The following is a 23,309-nucleotide window of genomic DNA, read 5'->3' on the forward strand; positions in this document are numbered from 1 at the left end:
CTATAAAATTCCTTGCCAGTGTGGCAAAGCTTACATCGGTCAGACGACGCGCACAGTACATGAAAGGTGCGTTGAACACGAACGCCACACTCGCCTTTTGCAGCCCAGTAAGTCGGCCGTAGCTGAGCATTGTATTACCACAGGACACGCTATGGAATTTTCGGCCACGAAAATCTTGGCCCCAGCGAAAACTTTTTGGGATTCCGTTATTAAAGAATCTGTGGAGATACGCCTAGCGCAAAATCTTATAAATCGTGACGGCGGTTTTCAACTGGACAAGGCTTGGGACCCGGTGATCTCTCTAATTTCCTCTGAGAGAAGACGGTTTATTCTAAATGACACGTCTAGCGACAACTGACGTCTGTTTTTAGCGACGCGGGCGCGCATTCCGACAGAGGGCGGACATGTAGTTTACACCTTTACGCATGTGCCTGCGCTCCAAAGATAGAACAGTAGCTCCAGAGGGCGCGGACTTCGACAGAGGACGCTCCTGTGACGGTGGCCAATGCGCATGCGTTTTCGCGCCAATTTTTTGCTATAAAGCTGACTCCCGGAACTTGCAGTCTCCAGTGACGCACACTCACCTGAAGATGGCTGGACGATTGCCAGCCGAAATATCGTGGCAAGAAGTCAACGTGATCCGGCTGCAATCCCGAAATCTCATCGAATACTCAGTACGCCGGGAAAACTTCAAGAATCATATCTGAGTGTTGATGAAACACAGAAATTGCATCGGAATTGAATATAACAGTCACCATGCGCACTTTCCTAAAAGAAAGCAGTGTCTCAAACAGTCTACGCTTTGATCGTTCCCTGGAAGACCAGTAGTAGTTTCCGATACACACCTGGAGTCATTCTGTGATCTGTGGACCTTCAAAGTGTTGATGAAACACAGTAATTGCATCGGGATTGAATACTACAGTCACCATGCGACTTTCCTCCATGGTAGTAATGTCTCAAAGACTCTACGCTTTGATCGTTCCCTGGAAGACCGGTGTTAGTTTCCGATGCACATCTGGAGGCATTCTGTAATCTGTGGACTATCTGAGTGTTGAAGAAACACAGAAATTGCATCGGAATTGAATATTACAATCACCATGCGAACTTTCCTCCATGGGAGTAACCCTGACACAGGGTACGTTTTGATCGTTCCCTAGAAGACCAGTAGTAGTTTCCGATGCACATCTGGAGGCATTCTGTAATCTGTGGACTATCAGAGTGTTGATGAAACACAGATATTGCATCGGGATTCAATACAACAGTCACCATGCGCACTTTCCTCCAAGGGAGCAGTGTCTCAAACAGTCTACGCTTTGATCGTTCCCTGGAAGGCCAGTAGTAGTTTCCGATGCACATCTAGAGGCATTCTGTAACCTGTGGACCTTCAAGGTGTTGATGAAACACAGAACATGCATCGGGATTGAATACAACTGTCACCATGCGCACTTACCTCCATGGGAGTAATGTCTCAAACAGTCTACGCTTTGATCGTTCCCTGGAAGACCAGCAGTAGTTTCCGATGCACATTTGGAGGCAGTCTGTAATCTGTGGTCTATCAGACTGTTGATGAAACACAGATATTGCATCGCGATTGACTACAGTCACCAAGTGCACTTACCTCCGTGGGAGTAATGTCTCAAACAGTCTACGCTTTAATCGTTCCCTGGAAGACCAGTAGTAGTTTCCGAAGCACATCTGGAGGCATTCTGTAATCTGTGGACTATCAGAGTGTTGATGAAACACACAAATAACATCGGGATTGTATACAACAGTCACCATGCGCACCTTCCTCCGTGGGAGTAATGTCTCAAACAGTCTACGCTTTGATCGTTCGCTGGAAGACCAGTAGTAGTTGCGATGCACGTCTCGTGGCAGTCTGTAATCTGTATACTATCAGAGTGTTGACGAAACACAGATATTGCATCGGGATTGAATTCAACAGTCACCATGCGCACTTTCCTCCGTGGGAGTAATGTCTCAAACAGTCTACGCTTTAATCGTTCCCTAGAAGACCAGTAGTAGTTTCCGATGCACATCTGGAGGCATTCTGTAATCTGTGGACCTTCAAAGTGTTGATGAAACAAAATAATTGCATCGGGATTGAATACAACAGTCACCATGCGCACTTTCCTCCATGGTAGTAATGTCTCAAACAGTCTACGCTTTGATCGTTTCCTGGAAGACCAGTAGTAGTTTCCGATGCACATCTGGAGGCATTCGGTAATCGGTGGACTATCACACTGTTGTTGAAACACAGCAATTGCATCGGGATTGAATACAACAGTCACCATGCGCATTTCCTCCATGGGAGTAATGTCTCAAACAGTCTACGCTTTGATCGTTCCCTAGAAGACCAGTAGTAGTTTCCGATGCACATCTGGAGTTAATCTGTTATCTGTGGACTATCAGAGTGTTGATGTAACACAGAAATTGCATCGGGATTGAATACAACAGTCACCATGCACACTTTCTTCCATAAAAGTAATGTCTCAAACAGTCTGCGCTTTCATCATTAACTGGAAGACCAGTAGTAGTTTCCGATGCACATCTGGAAGCATTCTGTCATCTGTGGACTATCTGAGTGTTGATGAAACACAGAAATTGCATCGGAATTGAATATAACAGTCAGCATTCGCACTTTCCTCCATTGTAGTAATGTCTCTAACAGTCTACGCTTTGATTATTCTGTGGAAGACCAGTAGTAGTTTCCGATGCATATCTGGATGCTTTCTGTAATCTGTGGACTATCTGAGTGTTGATGAAACACAGAAATTGCATCGGAATTGAATAAAACAGTCACCATGCGCACTTTCCTCCATGGGAGTATCCCCGAAACAGTCTACGCTTTTATCGTTCCCTAGAAGACCAGTAGTAGTTTCCAATGCATATCTGGAGGCATTCTGTAATCTGTGGACTATCAGAGTGTTGACGAAACACAGATATTGCATCGGGATTCAATACAACAGTCACCATGCGCACTCTCCTCCAAGGGAGCAGTGTCTCAAACAGTCTATGCTTTGATCGTTCCCTGGAAGACCAGTAGTAGTTTCCGATGCACATATGGAGGCATTCTGTTATCTGTGGACATTCAAAGCTTTGATGAAACACAATAATTGCATCTGGATTGAATACCCAGTCACCATGCGCACTTTCCTCCACGGGAGTAATGTCTCAAACAGTCTACGCTTTGATCGTTTCCTGGAAGACCAGTAGTAGTTTCCGATGCACATCTGGATGCATTCTGTAATCTGTAGACTATCAGAGTGTTGATGAAACACAGAAATTGCATCGGGATTGAATACAACAGTCACCATGCGCATTTCCTCCATGGGAGTAATGTCTCAAACAGTCCACGCTTTGATCGCTCCCTGGAAGACCAGAAGTATTTTCCGATGCACATCTGGAGGCATTCTATTATCTGTGGACTATCAGACTGTTGATGAAACACAGAAATTGCATCGGGATTGAATACAACATTCACCAAGCGCACTTTCCTCCATGGGAGTAATGTCTCAAACAGTCTACGGTTTGATCGTTCACTGGAAGACCAGTAGTAGTTTCCGATGCAGGTCTCGTAGCATTCTGTAATTTGTGGACTATCAGAGTGTTGATGAAACACAGAAATTGCATCGGGATTTAATACAACAGTCACCATGCGCACTTTCCTCCATGGGAGTAATGTCTCAAACAGTGTACGCTTTGATCGTACCCTGGAAGACCAGTGTTGGTTTCCGATGCAAATCTGGAGGTATTCTGTAATCTGTAGACTATCAGAGTGTTGATGAAACATAGAAATTGCATCCGGATTGAATACCCAGACACCATGCGCACTTTCCTCCATGGGAGTATTGTCTCAAACAGTCTACGCTTTGATCATTCCCTGGAAGACCAGTAGTAGTTTCCGATGCACATCTGGAAGCATTCTGTAATCTGTGGACTATCTGAGTGTTGATGAAACACAGATATTACATCGTTATTGAATATAACTGCCACTATGCGCACTTTCCTCCATGGGAGTAACCCCAAAACAGTCTACGCTTTGATCGTTCCCTAGAAGACCAGTAGTAGTTTCCGATGCACATCTGGAGGCATTCTGTAATCTGTGGATTATCAGAGTGTTGATGAAAGACAGATATTGCATCGGGATTCAATACAACAGTCACCATGCGCACTTTCCTCCAAGGGAGCAGTGTCTCAAACAGTCTACGCTTTGATCGTTCCCTGGAAGACCAGTAGTAGTTTCCGATGCACATCTGGAGGCATTCTGTAATCGGTGGACTATCAGACTGTTGTTGAAACACAGCAATTGCATCGGGATTGAATACAACAGTCACCATGCGCACCTTTCACAATGGGAGTAATGTCTCAAAGTCTTTACGCTTTGATCGTCCCCTGGAAGACCAGTAGTAGTTTCCGATGCACATCTGGTGGCATTTTGTAACCTGTCGACTGTTTGAGTGTTGGTGAAACACAGAAATTGCATCGGGATTGAATACAACAGTCACCATGCACACTTTCTTCCATAAAAGTAATGTCTCAAACAGTCTACGCTTTGATCATTCCCTGGAAGACTAGTAGTAGTTTCCGATGCATATCTGGATGCATTCTGTAATCTGTGGACTATCTGAGTGTTGATGAAACACAGAAATTGCATCGGAATTGAATATAACAGTCACCATGCGCACTTTCCTCCATGGGAGTAACCCTGAAACAGTCTACGCTTTGATCGTTCCCTAGAAGGCCAGTAGTAGTTTCCGATGCATATCTGGAGGTATTCTGTAATCTGTGGACTATCAGAGTGTTGACGAAACACAGATATTGCATCGGGATTCAATACAACAGTCACCATGCGCACTCTCCTCCAAGGGAGCAGTGTCTCAAACAGTCTACGCATTGATCTCTCCCTGGAAGACCAGTAGTAGTTTCCGAAGCACATCTGGAGGCATTCTGTAATCTGTGTACTATCAGAGTATTGATGAAACACAGAGATTGCATCGGGATTGAATACAACAGTCACCATGCGCACTTTCCTCCATGGATGTAATTCTCAAACAGTCTACGCTTTGATCGTTCCCTGGAAGACCAGTAGTAGTTTCCGATGCACATCTGGAGGCATTCTGTAATCAGTGGATTATCAGAGTGTTGATGAAAGACAGATATTGCATCGGGATTCAATACAACAGTCACCAAGCGCACTTTCCTCCAAGGGAGCAGTGTCTCAAACAGTCTACGCTTTGATCGTTCCCTGGAAGACCAGTAGTAGTTTCCGATGCACATATGGAGGCATTCTGTTATCTGTGGACCTTCAAAGTGTTGATGAAACACAATAATTGCATCTGGATTGAATACCCAGTTACCATGCACACTTTCCTCCACGGGAGTAATGTCTCAAACAGTCTACGCTTTGATCGTTTCCTGGAAGACCAGTAGTAGTTTCCGATGCACATCTGGATGCATTCTGTAATCTGTAGACTATCAGAGTGTTGATGAAACACAGAAATTGCATCGCGATTGAATACAACAGTCACCATGCGCATTTCCTCCATGGGAGTAATATCTCAAACAGTCTACGCTTTGATCGCTCCCTGGAAGACCAGAAGTAGTTTCCGATGCACATCTGGAGGCATTCTATAATCTGTGGACTATCAGACTGTTGATGAAACACAGAAATTGCATCGGGATTGAATACAACATTCACCAAGCGCACTTTCCTCCATGGGAGTAATGTTTCAAACAGTCTACGGTTTGATCGTTCACTGGAAGACCAGTAGTAGTTTCCGATGCAGGTCTCGTGGCATTCTGTAATCTGTGGACTATCAGAGTGTTGATGAAACACAGATATTGCATCGGGATTTAATACAACATTCACCATGCGCACTTTCCTCCATGGGAGTAATGTCTCAAACAGTCTACGCTTTGATCGTTACCTGGAAGACCAGTAGTACTTACCGATGCACATCTGGAAGCATTCTGTAAACTGTGGACTATCAGAGGGTTGATGAAACACAGATATTGCGCCGGGATTGAATACAACAGTCACCATGCGCACTTTCCTCCATGGAAGTAATGTCTCAAACTGTCTACGCTTTGATCGTTCCCTTGAAGACCAGTATTAGTTTCCGATGCACATCTGGAGGCATTCTGTAATCTGTGGACTATCAGAGTGTTGATGGAACACAGAAATGGCATCGGATTCAATACAAAAGTCACCATGCGCACTTTCCTCCATGCGAACAGTGTCTCAAACAGTCTACGCTTTGATCGTTCCCCGGCAGACCAGTAGTAGCTTCCGATGCGCATATGGTGGCATTCTGTAATCTGTGGACTATCAGAGTGTTGATGAAACACAGAAATTGCATCGGGATTGAATACAACAGTCATCATGCGCACTTTCCTCCATGGTAGTAATGTCTCAAACAGTCTACGCTTTGATAGTTCCCTGGAAGACCAGTGTTTGTTTCCGATGCACATCTGGAGGCATTCTGTAATCTGTGGACTATCAGAGTGTTGATGAAACACAGAAATTGCATCGGGATTTAATACAACAGTTACCATGCACACTTTCCTCCATCAACATAATGTCTCGAACAGTCTACACTTTGATCATTCCCTGGAAGACCAGTAGTAGTCTCCGATGCACATCTGGAGGCATTCTGTAATCTGTAGACTATCTGAGTGTTAATGAAACACAGAAATTGCGACAGGATTGAATACAACAGTCACCATGCGCACTTTCCTCCATGGGAGCAACGTCTCAAACAGCCTACCCTTTGATCGTTTCCTGGAAAACCAGTAGTAGTTTCCGATGCACATCTGGAGGCATTCTGTAATCGGTGGACTATCAGACTGTTGTTGAAACACGGAAATTACATCGGGACTGAATACAACAGTCACCATGCGAACCTCTCACAATGGGAGTAATGTCTCAAAGTCTTTACGCTTTGATCGTCCCCTGGAAGACCAGTAGTAGTTTCAAATGCACATCTGGAGGCAATCTGTTTTCTGTGGACTATCAGAGTGTTGATGAAACACAGATATTGCATCGGGATTGAATGCAACAGTCACCATGCGCACTTTCGTCCATGGGGACAATTCTCAAACAGTCTACGCTTTGATCGTTCCCTTGAAGACCAGTAGTAGTTTCCGATGCACATCTGGAATCATTCTGTAATCTGTGGACTGTCTGAGTGTTGATGAAACACAGAAATTGCATCGGAATTGAATATAACAGTCAGCATTCGCACTTTCCTCCATTGTAGTAATGTCTCTAACAGTCTACGATTTGATTATTCCCTGGAAGACCAGTAGTAGTTTCCGATGCACATCTGGAAGCATTCTGTAATCTGTGGACTATCTGAGTGTTGATGAACCACAGAAATTGCATCGGATTTTAATATAACAGTCACCATGCGCACTTTCCTCCAAATTAGCAGTGTCTCAAACAGTCTACGCTTTGATCGTTCCCTGGAAGACCAGTAGTAGTTTCCGATGCACATATGGAGGCATTCTGTAATCTGTGGACCTTCAAAAGTGTTGATGAAACACAATAATTGCATCTGGATTGAATACCCAGTCACCATGAGCACTTTCCTCCACGGGAGTAATGTCTCAAACAGTCTACGATTTGATCGTTCCCTGGAAGACCAGTAGTAGTTTCCGATGCACATCTCGAGGCTTTCTGTAATCTGTGGACTATCAGAGTGTTGATGAAACACAGAAATTGCATCGGGATTTAGTACAACATTCACCATGAACACTTTCCTCCATGGGAATAATGTCACAAACAGTTCACGCTTTGATCGTTAGCTGGAAGCCAGTAGTAGTTTCTGATGCATATCTGGAGGCATTCTGTAATCTGTGGACTATCATAGTGTTGATGAAACACAGAAATTGCATCGGGATTGAATACAACAGTCACCATGCGCACTTTCCTCCATAAAAGTAATGTCTCAAACAGTCTACGCTTTGAACGTTCCCTGGAAGACCAGTAGTAGTTTCCGAAGCACATCTGGAGGCAATCTGTAATCTGTGGACTATCAGAGTGTTGATGAATCACATAAATTGCATCGAGATTAAATACAACATTCATCATGCGCACTCTCCTCCATGGGAGTAATGTCTCTAAAAGCCTACGCTTTGATCATTCCCTGGAAGACCAGTAGTAGTTTCCGATGCTCATCTGGAGGCACTCTGCAATCTGTGGTCTATCTGAGTGTTGATGAAACACAGAAATTGCGTCGGGATTTAATACAACAGTCACCATGAGCACTTTCCTCCATGGAAGTAATGTCTCAAACAGTCTACGCTTTGATCGTTCCCTCGAGCACCAGTAGTAGTTTCCGATGCCCATCTGGTCGCATTCTGCAATCTGTGGACTCTCAGAGTGTTGATGAAACACAGAAATTGCATCGGGATTGAATACAACGGTCACCATGCGCACTTTCCTCCATGGGAGTAATCTCTCAAACAGTCTACTCTTTGATCGTTCCCTGGAAGACCAGCAGTAGTTTCCGATGCACATCTGGAAGCATTCTGTAATCTGTGGTCTATCAGACTGTTGATAAAACACAGAAAGTGCATCGGGATTGACTACAGTCCCCCAAGTGCACTTTCCTCCGTCTGAGTAATGTCTCAAACAGTCTACGCTTTGATCGTTCCCTGGAAGACCAGTAGTAGTTTCCGATGCACATCTGGAGGCATTCTGTAATCACTGGACCTTCAAAGTGTGGATTGAAACACAGAAATTGCCTCGGGATTGAATACAACAGTCACCATGCGCACTTTCCCCCATGGGAGTAATGTCTCCAACAGTCTACGCTTTGATCGTTCCCTGGAAGACTAGTAGTAGTTTCCGATGCACATCTTGAGGCATTCTGTAATCTGTGGACTATCAGAGTGTTAATGAAACACAGAAATTGCATCGGGACTGAATACAACAGTCACCATTCGCACTTTCCTTTATGGGAGTAATGACTCAAACAGTCTATGTTTTGATCGTTCCCTGGAAGACCAGTAGTAGTTTCCGATGCACGTCTGAAGACAATCTGTAATCTGTGGACTATCAGAGTGTTGATGAAACACAGAAATTGCATCGGGATTGAATACAACAGTCACCATGCGCACTTTCCTCCATGGGAGTAATGTCTCCAACAGTCTACGCTTTGATCGTTCCCTGGAAGACCAGTAGTAGTTTACGATGCACATCTGGAGGCATTCTGTAATCTCTGGACCTTCAAAGTGTGGATTGAAACACAGAAATTGCCTCGGGATTGAATACAACAGTCACCATGCGCACTTTCCTCCATGGGAGTAATGTCTCCAACAGTCTACGCTTTGATCGTTCCCTGGAAGACCAGTAGTAGTTTCCGATGCACATCTGGTGGCATTCTGTAATCTGTAGACTATCAGAGTGTTGATGAAACACAGAAATTGCATCGGGATTGAATACAATAGTGACCAAGTGAACTTTCTTCCGTGGGAGTAATGTCTCAAACAGTCTACGCTTTGATCGTTCCCTGGAAAACCAGTAGTAGTTTCCAAAGCACATCTGGAGGAATTCTGTAATCTGTGGAGAATCAGACTGTTGTTGAAACACAGAAATTGCATCGGGATTGAATACAACAGTCACCATGCGCACCTTTCACAATGGGAGTAATGTCTCAAAGCCTTTACGCTTTCATCGTCCCCTGGAAGACCAGTAGAAGTTTCCGATGCACATCTGGTGGCATTCTGTAATCTGTCGACTATTTGAGTGTTGATGAAACACAGAAATTGCATCGGGATTGAATACAACAGTCACCATGCGCACTTTGCTCCATGGGAGTAATGTCTCTAACAGTCTACGCTTTGATCGTTCCCTGGAAGACCAGTAGTAGTTTCCGATGCATATCTGGACGCAGTCTGTAATCTGTGAACTATCTGAGTGTTGTTGAAACACAGAAATTGCGTCGGGATTGAATACAACAGTCACCATGCGCCCTTTTCTCCATGGAAGTAATGTATCAAACAGTCTACGCCTTGATCGTTCCCTTGAAGACCAGTAGTAGTTTCCGATGCTCATCTGGAGGCAATCTGTAATCTGTGGACTATCAGAGTAATGATGAAACACAGATATGGCATCGGGATTCAATACAACAGTCACCATGCGCACTTTCCTCCATGCGAACAGTGTCTCAAACAGTCTACGCTTTGATCGTTCCCTGGAAGACCAGTAGTAGTTTCCGATGCACATCTGGTGGCATTCTGTAATCTGTGGACTATCAGAGTGTTGATGAAACACAGAAATTGCATCGGGATTGAATACAACAGTCACCATGCGCACTTTCCTCCATGGGGGCAATTCTCAAACAGTCTACGCTTTGATCGTTCCCTGGAAGGCCAGTAGTAGATTCCGATGCACATCTGGAGGCATTCTGTAATCTTCGGACCTTCAAAGTGTGTATTGAAACACAGAAATTGCTTCGGGATTGAATACAAAAGTCACCATGCGCACTTTCCACCATGGGTGTAATGTCTCAAACAGTCTACGCTTTGATCGTTCCCTGGAAGACCAGTAGTAGTTACCGATGCACATCTGGAGGCATTCTGTAATCAGTGGACTGTCAGAGTGTTGATGAAACACAGAAAATGCATCGGGATTGAATACAACAGTCACCATGCGCACTTTCCTCCATGGGAGGTATGTCTCAAACTGACTACGCTTTGATCGTTCCCTGGAGGACCAGTAGTAGTTTCCGATGCACATCTGGTGGCATTCTGTAATCTGTGGACTATCAGAGTGTTGATGAATCACAAAAATTGCATCGGAATTGAATACAACAGGCACCATGCGCACTCTCCTCCATGGGAGTAATGTCTCTAACAGTCTACGATTTGATCGTTCCCTGGAAGACCAGTAGTAGTTTCCTATGCACATCTGCAGGCGTTCTGTAATCTGTGGACTGTCAGAGTGCTGATGAAACACAGAAATTGCATCGGGATTGAATACAACAGTCACCATGAGAACGTTCCTCCATGGGAGTAATGTCTCAAACAGTCTATGCTTTAATCGTTCCCTGGAAGACCAGTAGTAGTTTCCGAAGCACATCTGGAGGCAATCTGAAATCTGTGGACTATCAGAGTGATGATGAAACACAGATATTGCAGCGGGATTGAATACAACAGCCACCATGCCCTCTTTCCTCCATGGGGTAATTCTCAAACAGTCTACGCTTTGATCGTTCCCTGGGAGACCTGTAGTAGTTTCCGATGCACATCTGGAGGCATTCTGTAATCTCTGGACCTTCAAAGTGTGGATTGAAACACAGAAATTGCCTCGGGATTGAATACAACAGTCACCATGCGCACTTTCCTCCATGGGAGTAATGTCTCAAACAGTCTACGCTTTGTTCGTTCCCTGGAGGACCAGTAGTAGTTTCCGATGCACATCTGGTGGCATTCTGTAATCTGTAGACAATCAGAGTGTTGATGAAACACAGATATTGCATCGGGATTGAATACAACAGTCACCAAGTGAACTTTCCTCCGTGGGAGTAATGTCTCAAACAGTCTACGCTTCGATCGTTCCCTGGAAGACCAGTAGTAGTTTCCGAAGCACATCTGGAGGAATTCTGTAATCTGTGGAGAATCAGAGTGTTGATGAAACAGAGAAATTGCATCGGGATTGAATACAACAGTCACCATGCGCACTTTCCTCCATGGGAGTAATGTCTCAAACTGTCTACGCTTTGATCGTTCCCTGGAAGACCAGTAGTAGTTTCCGCAGCACATCTGGAGGCATTCTGTAATCTGTGGACTATCAGAGTGTTGATGAAACACAGAAATTGCATCGGTATTGAATACAACAGCCCCCATGCGCACTTTCCTAGATGGAGGTAATTCTCAAACAGTCTATGCTTTGATCGTTCCCTGGAAGGCCAGTAGCAGTTTCCGATGCACATCTGGAGGCATTCTGTAATCTGTGTACCTTCAAAGTGTGTATTTAAACACAGAAATTGCCTCGGGATTGAATACAAAAGTCACCATGCGCACTTTCCACCATGGGAGTAATGTCTCAAACAGTTTACGCTTTGATCGTTCCCTGGAAGACCAGTAGTAGTTACCGATGCTCATCTGGAGGCATTCTGTAATCTGTGGACTATCAGAGTGTTGATGAAACACATAAATTGCATCGGGATTAAATACAAAAGTCACCATGCGCACTTTCCACCATGGGAGTAATGTCTCAAACAGTCTACGCTTTGATCGTTCCCTAGAAGACCAGTAGTAGTTACCGATGCTCATCTGGAGGCATTCTGTAATCTGTGGACTATCAGAGTGTTGATGAAACACATAAATTGCATCGGGATTAAATACAACAGTCATCATGCGCACTTTCCTCCATGGCGGTAATGTCTGTAACAGTCTACGCTTTGTTCATTCCCTGGAAGATCAGTAGTAGTTTCCGATGCACATCTGGAGGCATTCTGTAATCTGTGGACTATCAGAGTGTTGATGAAACACAGAAATTGCATCGGGATTGAATACAACAGTCACCATGCGCACTTTCCTCCATGGGGGCAATTCTCAAACAGTCTACGCTTTGATCGTTTCCTGGAATGCCAGTAGTAGTTTCCGATGCACATCTGGAGGCATTCTGTAATCTTCGGACCTTCAAAGTGTGTATTGAAACACAGAAATTGCTTCGGGATTGAATACAAAAGTCACCATGCGCACTTTCCACCATGGGTGTAATGTCTCAAACAGTCTACGCTTTGATCGTTCCCTGGAAGACCAGTAGTAGTTACCGATGCACATCTGAAGACAATCTGTAATCTGTGGACTATCAGAGTGTTGATGAAACACAGAAATTGCATCGGGATTGAATACAACAGTCACCATGCCCACTTTCCTCCTTGGGAATAATGTCTCAAACAGTCTACGCTTTGATCGTTAGCTGGAAGTCAGTAGTAGTTTCTGATGCATATCTGGAGGCTTTCTGTAATCTGTGGACTATCATAGTGTTGATGAAACACAGAAATTGCATCGGGATTGAATACAACAGTCACCATGCGCACTTTGCTCCATAAAAGTAATGTCTCAAACAGTCTACGCATTGATCGTTCCCTGGAAGACCAGTAGTAGTTTCCGAAGCACATCTGGAGGCAATCTGAAATCTCTGGACTATCAGAGTGTTGATGAAACACAGAAATAGAATCGGGATTGAATACAAGAGTCACCATGCGCACTTTCCTCCATGGGGTAATTCTCAAACAGTCTACGCTTTGATCGTTCCCTGGGAGACCTGTAGTAGTTTCCGATGCACATCAGGAGGCATTCTGTAATCTCTGGACCTTCAAAGTGTGGATTGAAACACAGAAATTGCCTCAGGATTGAATACAACAGTCACCATGCGCACTTTCCTCCATGGGAGTAATGTCTCCAACAGTCTACGCTTTGATCGTTCCCTGGAAGACAAGTAGTAGTTTCCGATGCACGTCTCGTGGCATTCTGTAATCTGTGGACTATCAGAGTGTTGATGAAACACAGTAATAGAATCGGGATTGAATACAAGAGTCACCATGCGCACTTTCCTCCATGGGGTAATTCTCAAACAGTCTACGCTTTGATAGTTCCCTGGGAGACCTGTAGTAGTTTCCGATGCACATCTGGAGGCATTCTGTAATCTCTGAACATTCAAAGTGTGGATTGAAACACAGAAATTGCCTCAGGATTGAATACAACAGTCACCATGCGCCACTTTCCTCCATGGGAGTAATGTCTCCAACAGTCTACGCTTTGATCGTTCCCTGGAAGACCAGTAGTAGTTTCCGATGCACATCTGGAATCATTCTGTAAACTGTGGACTGTCTGAGTGTTGATGAAACACAGAAATTGCATCGGAATTGAATATAACAGTCAGCATTCGCACTTTCCTCCATTGTAGTAATGTCTCTAACAGTCTACGATTTGATTATTCCCTGCAAGACCAGTAGTAGTTTCCGATGCACATCTGGAAGCATTCTGTAATCTGTGGACTATCTGAGTGTTGATGAACCACAGAAATTGCATCGGATTTGAATATAACAGTCACCATGCGCACTTTCGTCCATGGGGACAATTCTCAAACAGTCTACGCTTTCATCGTTCCCTTGAAGACCAGTAGTAGTTTCCGATGCACATCTGGAATCATTCTGTAATCTGTGGACTGTCTGAGTGTTGATGAAACACAGAAATTGCATCGGAATTGAATATAACAGTCAGCATTCGCACTTTCCTCCATTGTAGTAATGTCTCTAACAGTCTACGATTTGATTATTCCCTGGAAGACCAGTAGTAGTTTCCGATGCACATCTGGAAGCATTCTGTAATCTGTGGACTATCTGAGTGTTGATGAACCACATAAATTGCATCGGATTTGAATATAACAGTCACCATGCGCACTTTCCTCCAAATTAGCAGTGTCTCAAACAGTCTACGCTTTGATCGTTCCCTGGAAGACCAGTAGTAGTTTCCGATGCACATATGGAGGCATTCTGTAATCTGTGGACCTTCAAAAGTGTTGATGAAACACAATAATTGCATCTGGATTGAATACCCAGTCACCATGAGCACTTTCCTCCACGGGAGTAATGTCTCAAACAGTCTACGTTTTGATCGTTCCCTGGAAGACCAGTAGTAGTTTCCGATGCACATCTTGAGGCTTTCTGTAATCTGTGGACTATCAGAGTGTTGATGAAACACAGAAATTGCATCGGGATTTAGTACAACATTCACCATGAACACTTTCCTCCATGGGAATAATGTCACAAACAGTCTACGCTTTGATCGTTAGCTGGAAGCCAGTAGTAGTTTCTGATGCATATCTGGAGGCATTCTGTAATCTGTGGACTATCATAGTGTTGATGAAACACAGAAATTGCATCGGGATTGAATACAACAGTCACCATGCGCACTTTCCTCCATAATAGTAATGTCTCAAACAGTCTACGCTTTGAACGTTCCCTGGAAGACCAGTAGTAGTTTCCGATGCTCATCTGGAGGCACTCTGTAATCTGTAGACTATCTGAGTGTTGATGAAACACAGAAATTGCGTCGGGATTTAATACAACAGTCACCATGCGCACTTTCCTCCATGGAAGTAATGTCTCAAACAGTCTACGCTTTGATCGTTCCCTCGAACACCAGTAGTAGTTTCCGATGCCCATCTGGTGGCATTCTGCAATCTGTGGACTCTCAGAGTGTTGATGAAACACAGAAATTGCATCGGGATTGAATACAACGGTCACCATGCGCACTTTCCTCCATGGGAGTAATCTCTCAAACAGTCTACGCTTTGATCGTTCCCTGGAAGACCAGCAGTAGTTTCCGATGCACATCTGGAAGCATTCTGTAATCTGTGGTCTATCAGACTGTTGATAAAACACAGAAAGTGCATCGGGATTGACTACAGTCCCCCAAGTGCACTTTCCTCCGTCTGAGTAATGTCTCAAACAGTCTACGCTTTGATCGTTCCCTGGAAGACCAGTAGTAGTTTCCGATGCACATCTGGAGGCATTCTGTAATCTCTGGACCTTCAAAGTGTGGATTGAAACACAGAAATTGCCTCGGGATTGAATACAACAGTCACCATGCGCACTTTCCCCCATGGGAGTAATGTCTCCAACAGTCTACGCTTTGATCGTTCCCTGGAAGACCAGTAGTAGTTTCCGATGCACATATGGAGGCATTCTGTAATCTGTGGACCTTCAAAAGTGTTGATGAAACACAATAATTGCATCTGGATTGAATACCCAGTCACCATGAGCACTTTCCTCCACGGGAGTAATGTCTCAAACAGTCTACGCTTTGATCGTTCCCTGGAAGACTAGTAGTAGTTTCCGATGCACATCTTGTGGCATTCTGTAATCTGTAGATTATCGGAGTGTTGATGAAACACAGAAATTGCATCGGGATTGAATATAACAGTCACCAAGTGAACTTTCCTCCGTGGGAGTAATGTCTCAAACAGTCAACGATTTGATCGTTCCCTGGAAGACTAGTAGTAGTTTCCGATGCACATCTGGTGGCATTCTGTAATCTGTAGACTATCGGAGTGTTGATGAAACACAGAAATTGCATCGGGATTGAATATAACAATCACCAAGTGAACTTTCCTCCGTGGGAGTAATGTCTCAAACAGTCAACGCTTTGATCGTTCCCTGGAAGACCAGTAGTAGTTTCCGAAGCACATCTGGAGGAATTCTGTAATCTGTGGAGAATCAGACTGTTGTAGAAACACAGAAATTGCATCGGGATTGAATACAACAGTCACCATGCGCACCATTCACAATGGGAGTAATGTCTCAAAAAGTTTACGCTTTGATCGTCCCCTGGAAGACCAGTAGTAGTTTCCGATGCACATCTGGTGGCATTCTGTAATCTGTCGACTATTTGAGTGTTGATGAAACACAGAAATTGCATCGGGATTGAATACAACAGTCACCATGCGCACTTTCCTCTATGGGAGTAATGTCTCTAACAGTCTACGCTTTGATCGTTCCCTGGAAGACCAGTAGTAGTTTCCGATGCTCATCTCGAGGCTTTCTGTAATCTGTGGACTATCAGAGTATTGATGAAACACAGAAATTGCATCGGGATTGAGTACAACATTCACCATTCGCACTTTCCTTTATGGGAGTAATGACTCAAACAGTCTATGTTTTGATCGTTCCCTGGAAGACCAGTAGTAGTTTCCGATGCACATCTGAAGACAATCTGTAATCTGTGGACTACCAGAGTGTTGATGAAACACAGAAATTGCATCGGGATTGAATACAACAGTCACCATGCGCACTTTCCTCCATGGAGTAATGTCTCCAACAGTCTACGCTTTGATCGTTCCCTGGAAGACCAGTAGTAGTTTACGATGCACATCTGGAGGCATTCTGTAATCTCTGGACCTTCAAAGTGTGGATTGAAACACAGAAATTGCCTCGGGATTGAATACAACAGTCACCATGCGCACTTTCCTCCATGGGAGTAATGTCTCCAACAGTCTACGCTTTGATCGTTCCCTGGAAGACCAGTAGTTGTTTCCGATGCACATCTGGTGGCATTCTGTAATCTGTAGACTATCAGAGTGTTGATGAAACACAGAAATTGCATCGGGATTGAATACAATAGTCACCAAGTGAACTTTCTTCCGTGGGAGTAATGTCTCAAACAGTCTACGCTTTTATCGTTCCCTGGAAGACCAGTAGTAGTTTCCGAAGCACATCTGGAGGAATTCTGTAATCTGTGGAGAATCAGACTGTTGTTGAAACACAGAAATTGCATCGGGATTGAATACAACAGTCACCATGCGCACCTTTCACAATGGGAGTAATGTCTCAAAGTCTTTACGCTTTCATCGTCCCCTGGAAGACCAGTAGAAGTTTCCGATGCACATCTGGTGGCATTCTGTAATCTGTCGACTATTTGAGTGTTGATGAAACTCAGAAATTGCATCGGGATTGAATACAACAGTCACCATGCGCACTTTCCTCCATGGGAGTAATGTCTCTAACAGTCTACGCTTTGATCGTTCCCTGGAAGACCAGTAGTAGTTTCCGATGCACATCTGGAAGCATTCTGTAATCTGTGAACTATCTGAGTGTTGATGAAACACAGAAATTGCGTCGGGATTGAATACAACAGTCACCATGCGCCCTTTTCTCCATGGAAGTAATGTATCAAACAGTCTACGCCTTGATCGTTCCCTTGAAGACCAGTAGTAGTTTCCGATGCTCATCTGGAGGCAATCTGTAATCTGTGGACTATCAGAGTAATGATGAAACACAGAAATGGCATCGGGATTCAATACAACAGTCACCATGCGCACTTTCCTCCATGCGAACAGTGTCTCAAACAGTCTACGCTTTGATCGTTCCCTGGAAGACCAGTAGTAGTTTCCGATGCACATCTGGTGGCATTCTGTAATCTGTGGACTATCAGAGTGTTGATGAAACACAGAAAATGCATCGGGATTGAATACAACATTCACCATGCGCACTTTCCTCCATGGGAGGTATGTCTCAAACTGACTACGCTTTGATCGTTCCCTGGAAGACCAGTAGTAGTTTCCGATGCACATCTGGTGGCATTCTGTAATCTGTGGACTATCAGAGTGTTGATGAATCACAAAAATTGCATCGGAATTGAATACAACAGGCACCATGCGCACTCTCCTCCATGGGAGTAATGTCTCTAACAGTCTACGATTTGATCGTTCCCTGGAAGACCAGTAGTAGTTTCCTATGCACATCTGCAGGCGTTCTGTAATCTGTGGACTATCAGAGTGCTGATGAAACACAGAAATTGCATCGGGACTGAATACAACAGTCACCATGAGAACGTTCCTCCATGGGAGTAATGTCTCAAACAGTCTATGCTTTAATCGTTCCCTGGAAGACCAGTAGTAGTTTCCGATGCTCATCTTGAGGCATTCTGTAATCTGTGGACTATCAGAGTGTTAATGAAACACAGAATTCGCATCGGGACTGAATACAACAGTCACCATTCGCACTTTCCTTTATGGGAGTAATGACTCAAACAGTCTACGTTTTGATCGTTCCCTGGAAGACCAGTAGTAGTTTCCGATGCACATCTGAAGACAATCTGTAATCTGTGGACTATCAGAGTGTTGATGAAACACAGAAATTGCATCGGGATTGAATACAACAGTCACCAAGTGAACTTTCCTCCGTGGGAGTAATGTCTCAAACAGTCTACGCTTCGATCGTTCCCTGGAAGACCAGTAGTAGTTTCCGAAGCACATCTGGAGGAATTCTGTAATCTGTGGAGAATCAGAGTGTTGATGAAACAGAGAAATTGCATCGGGATTGAATACAACAGTCACCATGCGCACTTTCCTCCATGGGAGTAATGTCTCAAACTGTCTACGCTTTGATCGTTCCCTGGAAGACCAGTAGTAGTTTCCGCAGCACATCTGGAGGCATTCTGTAATCTGTGGACTATCAGAGTGTTGATGAAACACAGAAATTGCATCGGTATTGAATACAACAGCCCCCATGCGCACTTTCCTCCATGGAGGTAATTCTCAAACAGTCTATGCTTTGATCGTTCCCTGGAAGACCAGTAGTAGTTTCCGATTAACATTTGGAGGCATTCTGTAATCTGTGGGCTATCAGAGTGTTGATGAAACACAGAAATTGCATCGGGATTGAATACAACAGTCACCATGCGCACTTTCCTCCATGGGAGTAATGTCTCAAACAGTCTACGTTTTGATCGTTCCCTGGAAGACCAGTAGTAGTTTACGATGCACATCTGGAGGCATTCTGTAGTCTGTGGACTATCAGACTGTTGATGAAACACAGAAATTGCATCGGGATTGAATACAACAGGCACCATGCGCACTTTCCTCCATGGGAGTAATGTCACAAACAGGCTATTCTTTGATCGTTCCCTGGGAGACGAGTAGTAGTTTCCGATGCACATCTGGAGGCATTCTGTAATCTCTGGACCTTCAAAGTGTGGATTGAAACACAGAAATTGCCTCAGGATTGAATACAACAGTCACCATGCGCACTTTCCTCCATGGGAGTAATGTCTCCAACAGTCTACGCTTTGATCGTTCCCTGGAAGACAAGTAGTAGTTTCCGATGCACGTTTCGTGGCATTCTGTAATCTGTGGACTATCAGAGTGTTGATGAAACACAGAAATAGAATCGGGATTGAATACAAGAGTCACCATGTGCACTTTCCTCCATGGGGTAATTCTCAAACAGTCTACGCTTTGATCGTTCCCTGGGAGACCTGTAGTAGTTTCCGATGCACATCTGGAGGCATTCTGTAATCTCTGAACATTCAAAGTGTGGATTGAAACACAGAAATTGCCTCAGGATTGAATACAACAGTCACCATGCGCCACTTCCCTCCATGGGAGTAATGTCTCCAACAGTCTACGCTTTGATCGTTCCCTGGAAGACAAGTAGTAGTTTCCGATGCACGTCTCGTGGCATTCTGTAATCTGTGGACTATCAGAGTGTTGATGAAACTCAGAAATAGAATCGGGATTGAATACAAGAGTCACCATGCGCACTTTCCTCCATGGGGATAATTCTCAAACAGTCTACGCTTTGATCGTTCCCTGGAAGGCCAGTAGTAGTTTCCGATGCACATCTGGAGGCATTCTGTAATCTGTGGACTATCTGAGTGTTGATGAAACACAGAAATTGCGTCGAGATTTAATACAACAGTCACCATGCGCACTTTCCTCCATGGAAGTAATGTCTCAAACAGTCTACGCTTTGATCGTTCCCTCGAAGACCAGTAGTAGTTTCCGATGCACATCTGGAGGCATTCTGTAATCTGTGGTCTATCAGACTGTTGATGAAACACAGAAATTGCATCGGGATTGAATATAACAGTTAGCATTCGCACTTTCCTCCATTGTAGTAATGTCTCTAACAGTCTACGATTTGATTATTCCCTGGAAGTCCAGTAGTAGTTTCCGATGCACATCTGGAAGCATTCTGTAATCTGTGGACTATCTGAGTGTTGATGAACCACAGAAATTGCATCGGAATTGAATATAACAGTCACCATGCGCACTTTCCTCCAAGGGAGCAGTGTCTCAAACAGTCTACGATTTGATCGTTCCCTGGAAGACCAGTAGTAGTTTCCGATGCACATATGGAGGCATTCTGTAATCTGTGGACCTTCAAAGTGTTGATGAAACACAATAATTGCATCTGGATTGAATACCCAGTCACCATGCGCACTTTCCTCCACGGGAGTAATGTCTCAAACAGTCTACGCTTTGATCGTTCCCTGGGAGACCAGTAGTAGTTCCGATGCACGACTCGTGGCATTCTGTAATCTGTGGACTATCAGAGTGTTGATGAAACACAGAAATAGAATCGGGATTGAATACAAGAGTCACCATGCGCACTTTCCTCCATGGGAGTAATGTCTCAAACTGTCTACGCTTTGATCGTTCCCTGGAAGACCAGTAGTAGTTTCCGCAGCACATCTGGAGGCATTCTGTAATCTGTGGACTATCAGAGTGTTGATGAAACACAGAAATTGCATCGGGATTTAATACAACAGTCACCATGCGCACTTTCCTCCATGGGAGTAGTGTCTCAAACTGTCTACGCTTTGATCGTTCCCTGGAAGACCAGTAGTAGTTTCCGATGCTCATCTTGAGGCATTCTGTAATCTGTGGACTATCAGAGTGTTAATGAAACACAGATATTGCATCGGGACTGAATACAACAGTCACCATTCGCACTTTCCTTTATGGGAGTAATGACTCAAACAGTCTATGTTTTGATCGTTCCCTGGAAGACCAGTAGTTGTTTCCGATGCACATCTGAAGGCAATCTGTAATCTGTGGACTATCAGAGTGTTGATGGAACACAGAAATGGCATCGGGATTCAATACAAGAGTCACCATGCACACTTTCCTTCATGCGAACAGTGTCTCAAACAGTCTACACTTTGATCGTTCCCTGGAAGACCAGTAGTAGTTTCCGATGCACAACTGGAGGCATTCTGTAATCTGTGGACTATCAGAGTGTTGATGAATCACATAAATTGCATCGGGATTAAATACAACAGTCATCATGCGCACTCTCCACCATGGGAGTAATGTCTCTAACAGCCTACGCTTTGATCATTCCCTGGAAGACCAGTAGTAGTTTCCGATGCACATGTGGAGGCATTCTGTAATCTGTGAACTATCTGATTGTTGATGAAACACAGAAATTGCGTCGGGATTTAATACAACAGTCACCATGCGCACTTTCCTCCATGGAAGTAATGTCTCAAACAGTCTACGCTTTGATCGTTCCCTCGAAGACCAGTAGTAGTTTCCGATGCCCATCTGGTGGCATTCTGCAATCTGTGGACTATCAGAGTGTTGATGAAACACAGAAATTGCATCGGGATTGAATACAACGGTCACCATGCGCACTTTCCTCCATGGGAGTAATGTCTAAACAGTCTACGCTTTGATCGTTCCCTGGAAGACCAGTAGTAGTTCCGATGCACATCTGGAGGCATTCTGTAATCAGTGGTCTGTCAGAGTGTTGATGAAACACAGAAATTGCATCGGGATTGACTACAGTCACCAAGTGCACTTTCCTCCGTCTGAGTAATGTCTCAAACAGTCTACGCTTTGATCGTTCCCTGGAAGACCAGTAGTAGTTCCGATGCACATCTGGAGGCATTCTGTAATCAGTGGTCTGTCAGAGTGTTGATGAAACACAGAAATTGCATCGGGATTGAATAGAACAGTCACCATGCGCACTTTCCTCCGAGGGAGGTATGTCTCAAACAGACTACGCTTTGATCGTTCCCTGGAAGACCAGTAGTAGTTTCCGATGCACATCTGGTTTCATTCTGTAATCTGTGGACTATCAGAGTGTTGATGAAACACAAAAATTGCATCGGAATTGAATACAACAGGCACCATGCGCACTTTCCTCCATGGAAGTAATGTCTCTAACAGTCTACGACTTGATCGTTCCCTGGAAGACCAGTAGTAGTTTCCTGTGCACATTTGCAGGCATTCTGTAATCTGTGGACTATCAGAGTGCTGATGAAACACAGAAATTGCATCGGGACTGAATACAACGGTCACCATGCGCACTTTCCTCCATGGGAGTAATGTCTAAACAGTCTACGCTTTGATCGTTCCCTGGAAGACTAGCAGTAGTTTCCGATGCACATCTGGAGGCATTCTGTAATCTGTGGACTATCAGAGTGTTGATGAAACACAGAAATTGCATCGGGATTGAATACAACAGTCACCATGCGCACTTTGCTCCTAGGGAGTATTGTCTCAGACAGTACGCTTTGATCGTTCCCAGGAAGACCAGTAGTAGTTTCCGATGCACATCTGGAGGCATTCTGCAATCTGTGGACTATCAGACTGTTGACGAAACTGAGAAATTGCATCGGGATTGAATACAACAGTCACCATCCGCACTCTCCTCCATGGGAGTAATGTCTGAAACAGTCTACGCTTTGATCGCTCCCAGGAAGACCAGTAGTAGTTACCGATGCACATCTGGAGACAATCTGTAATCTGTGGACTATCAGAGTGTTGATGAAACACAGAAATTGCATCGGGATTGAATACAACAGTCCCCACGCGCACTTTCCACCATGGGAGAAATGTCTCTAACAGTCTACGCTTTGATCGTTCCCTGGAAGACCAGTAGTAGTTTCAGATGCACATCTGGAGGCATTCTGTAATCTGTGGACTATCATAGTGCTGATGAAACACAGAAATTGCATCGGGATTGAATACAACAGTCACCACACGAACTTTCCACCAT

The sequence above is a fragment of the Schistocerca gregaria genome, chromosome 6, assembly GCF_023897955.1.
Source record: "Schistocerca gregaria isolate iqSchGreg1 chromosome 6, iqSchGreg1.2, whole genome shotgun sequence".
Lineage (NCBI taxonomy): Eukaryota > Metazoa > Arthropoda > Insecta > Orthoptera > Acrididae > Schistocerca > Schistocerca gregaria.